The 4,256-nt window shown below is 50.2% G+C and overlaps 1 long non-coding RNA gene and 1 other non-coding gene across 3 annotated transcripts in view; one reads left to right on the plus strand and one right to left on the minus strand.

The window, feature by feature from the left end:
- Window positions 1-4,256, minus strand: part of LOC114071029 — a 23,884-nt gene that overhangs the window by 12,969 nt on the left and 6,659 nt on the right. The gene's annotated exons all lie outside the window — the stretch shown is intronic.
- On the plus strand, window positions 2,825-2,897 carry TRNAF-GAA. Its single transcript has one exon. It is a non-coding gene; the product is annotated as a tRNA-Phe (tRNA).

Here is a 4,256-nt window from a genome sequence, read left to right on the forward strand (position 1 = left end):
GGCCCTCAGCTCAGCAAGGACATGGAGGGGCTGGAGCAGGGGCAGAGAAGAGCAACGAGGCTGGGGAAGGGACTGGAGCACAATTGCCATGAGGAGAGGCTGAGGGAGCTGGGGGGGCTCAGCCTGGACAGGAGGAGGCTCAGGGGACACCTCAGCACTCTCCAAAACCCCCTGACAGGAGGGGGGAGCCAGGTGAGGGTTGGGCTCTGCTCCCAGGAATCAGCAGTAGGACACAAGGTCACAGCCCTGAGCTGTGCCAGGGGAGGTTTGGGTTGGATATCAGGAAGGAATTCTTTCCAGAGAGAGGGATCAGCCATTGGAATGGGCTGCCCAGGGAGGGGGTGGATTCTCCATCCCTGGAGGTGTTTAAGGACAGACTGGATGTGGCATCAGTGCCATGGGCTGGGAACCACAGTAGGGTTGGACTGGATGATCTCAGAGGTCTTTTCCAACCTGATTGATTCAGTGATTCTATGGTTCAATGATTCCATGATTCCATACCTGGCATCCCTCCAGGGTCATCCCACTCCACCTGCCCAACTGCCAAGGGCAAGAGCCAATTTATGCCACACTTGTTTCAAACTTTGGTGAGAGCAGGTTGGCTTAGTCCCCTTCCTCCAGGAGAGATTTCCAGGCCTGGATCCCAAGGGAAGACCTCCCAACAACCTGCTGTTAACTACCTGGCTTCCAAGCAGATTTGAAGCTCATGATTCCCCCCCCCCTTCCCAACATATCCTATGGAATACCTCCAGCTGGCACTTGCAGCCTCAGATATTGGCAGGGAATGCCTGTCTATCCAAGAAAGCTTATTGTGAGCCTGCAGGAGCTGCCAAATTGGCAGCTGAGGCTCAGCCGTGTACAGGAGTGGGATTTTGGTGGAGAAACCATGGAAAGAGGCAGCAGACATCCCATATGTGAAAAGGGAGGAGTCTCCCAAGACCCTGTCCAGAGAAGCTGTGGCTGGCAACCCTTGGAAGTGTCCAAGGACAGGTTGGATGGAGCTTGGAGCAACCTGGGATAGTGGAATGTGTCCCTGCCCGTGGCAGGGGGTTGGAATTCCCTGATCTTCAAGGTCCCTTCCAACCCAAACCATTCTGTAATTCTTGAGCAGGAAAGAAGCAGATGAGGGAGCTGATGGCCTCCATCTGCAGGAGGTTGCTGTGGAGGGAGCTCAGGATGCTCCAGCCCTTTTCCCCATCTCTGTGTTTCCTCTGGAGCTTTGCAGGACCCTGGAATGAGCTTGGGGATCCCTTGTGGTGGCTCTGCTTTCCTTCTGAGCTGAGGGAAGCCAAGTACAACCACAGGGTGTCCCATCTTGGTGATGCCCATTGCCTGCATTCCCAGATCCCTCCTCACTCTGTATCCAGCATGGAATTTTTGGAATGCTGTGGATGAGGACCCTCTGAAATCCCCTGCACAGGGGGCTGCTCATGAAGCTGGAGCTGGATCACCAAGCAGCAACATCACCAAACACACCTCGTTCTTTCCACTTTGGGGGTCTGGGATTAAAAGCCAAGCTGTTAAACAACAACATTGAGATTTGGGAATTGATGCTTTTTGATTTTTTTTTTCTCCCCAAACCCTTTACATTTAAGCACAAAGATTTACCCTCCCCCAGTCATTCTCAGCTGCCTTTTTTATAACACTGGAAGACAGAGAAAATTATGTGTGACTGGGTGAATACTGGGGAACATAACTCTTATTTATTTAAGAGGCAGAGATGAATTCCTTGTGCAATTATGTGGAAGATGGCAAGATTGCTGTGTTCTGGGACGAAAAAATGCCAGCATTTGGAAAGGAGAGGGATTATTGGAGGTAATTTATGTAGTTTAGAGTGATTTAAGTGTGGTTAAACTACTTCACATCATGATACAAGATGTGACATAATAGGCCAAGAGAAGGGAGAAGTTTTCCAGTCTGTTTTCCAATCCAGCTTCCCAGCTGATGCTCCACCAGAGAAACCCATGGAGGTCTGTTATTCCTGGGGAGAGGCTGTTCCTGGAACAGTTTGGCCAGAGAAGTTGTGGATTCCCCATCCCTGGAGGTGTCCAAGGCCAGGTCAGACAGGATGTGGAGCAACCTGGGCTGGTGGAAGGTGATCCTGCCCGTGGGCTGGAAAGGGATGATCTTGGAAGATCCCTTCCAACTCAAAATTTTCAGTGATTCCATGATATAATCTCTTGCATCTGCAACAAAATTTGTCTCTTTAACGCCGTTTTTCCAAAAAATCCCACTCTCCCTTTCCTTAGCTGGGTCCTCATGTCAAGAAGGGGCTCTTTCAAAGTGAAAGGTTTGGTGTGGCAACTCTTTTGGAAGGGGATCTCCTGCCTTTAAAACAGCAATCTGGGATGTTCTAGATGGTAAAACTGAGCAAATATGTTTTCACAAGCCAGTTTGGTATTTGCTGTGTTTTTCCCACAAGAGCTGAGCGGTGGATCAGTAAAACTAGTAAAAAAAAGCCCCAAAAATCCACTGGTTCCCCTGTGTCTCAGTTCCCTCATCAGGGAAAGGACTCTCTGCTGTGGCAGGTAAGAGATCTCAAGGATTTGAGAAACAGTCAGCCCTCAGGCTAAGCCCTGCAGATGAACTTTCCTGCTTGCTGGAACTCTTGGGATAAGGGATATGAAAAGGAAAGTTCACTTGGAGCAACGTGGTCTAGTGGGAGGTGTCCCTGCCCATGGAACAGGGTGATCTTTCAGGTCCTTTCCAACCCAAACCGTTCTGTGATTCTATGAAGAACTGCCTGGAGGGGAAGCCAGTTGGAACAGCAAATGTCTGAAAATCATCTTTCAACACGTTTTGTGAAAACGTGAGCTCCAGCAGGGCTGAAGTAGCTCAGCTGGGAGAGCGTTAGACTGAAGATCTAAAGGTCCCTGGTTCAATCCCGGGCTTCAGCAGGCTTTTCCTGCCCTTTTGGGTGCCCAGGGCTGGCATTCCAGGACAACAGACACAGGGACAGGCACCAGAGAGGCCAGGAAAGGGCCAGGAGGAGGATGAAGGGACTGGAGCATCTCTCCAGTGAGGAGCTGGGACTGGTTGCCCTGAGAGATGGACTTCCCATTCTTTGACACATTCCAAAGCCACCTGGATGTGATCCTGGACAAGTGGAGGTGTTCCTGCCTGAGCAGGGGTTTAGCCCAGCTGATCTCCATGAAGTCCCTCCTGACCTCAACCAGTCTGAGTCTGTGGAACAGGGACATGGTTTCTAAGTCAAAGGCATTGGCAAAAATAGTGATAGAAAGGGGTTTTTCTTTAGTTCCTTCAACTGTTTTTTTTCCCAGTCCTGTGTCCTGGCCTGCCCTCTGAAGTGGTAGTGGTGTTGAGTCTCTGGTGTGGGGGGTTTGTCTACTCTGGAGCCACAAAGATTATTCGAGGGATGGAACTCCTCTCCTGGGAGGAAAGGCTGAGAGGGATGGATTTCTTCAGCCCAGAGGAGAGAAGGCTCCAAGGAGACCTTAGAGATCCTTTTAGTGCCTAAAGGGGCTCCAGAGAGACTAAATCCTCCCCTACCTTCACTTGTCCCCCGTCCCCAAGAACAGCAGAAACCAAGCTCTGACACCACATTGCATAATTGTCTTCTTGTGAGCCCTTACAAACATCTTCATCCCAGGAAAAACTGGCAGAATCTTGGAAATACCACTTCAAAGAAATGGAAATAAAGAAAGCCTGGCTGAGAGAGCTTAAAACTTAGGTCTTATTGATGGTAGAGGTGAGAGGAGACCTGAGAGTGATCCAGGCCCTGCTCTAACCCCTGTAACACACTCCTGAAAAATAAAGGTAGCAGGGATATGGTGGTGAGTGACTGGCAGGGAAAACCAGCTGTAGGTGTTGGGAAGACAACACAGTCAGGGAGTATATTAATCCCTTGAGGCCAGGACAGGCTTCCCAGCTCATTCCTGCCCACTCTCATGATTATTTATGAAGAACCACAGTGTGATTCCAGAGGGATCTGAGCTGCAGCAGCGTGGGGATGGATGGTTGCAGTGCAGAGCCTGCATCACCCCTCATTTCCAAAACCTGCAACTAAGGATAAACCCCACAGATTCCTGCTCTGTCCCATGGCACCTCCTCGTTCCCTCTTGTTTTCTGCCTGGCTCTTCAGAATCCGAAAATCTGGGATAATTTCCTCTCCAGCACCGAGCCTTCAAGAAGGACAAAGAAAAAAAAAACCAAAAAAACCCAACCCTTTGGCAGCTTCAGGGCTTGCTGGGAGTGGATTTAAGCAGGAAACAGCCCGCAATTCCCAGGGCGATCCC

This window comes from Empidonax traillii, unplaced genomic scaffold (assembly GCF_003031625.1).
Source record: "Empidonax traillii isolate 1590-97213 ecotype Southwest subspecies unplaced genomic scaffold, ASM303162v1 scaffold1796:size137566, whole genome shotgun sequence".
In the NCBI taxonomy this organism is placed as follows: Eukaryota; Metazoa; Chordata; class Aves; order Passeriformes; family Tyrannidae; genus Empidonax; species Empidonax traillii.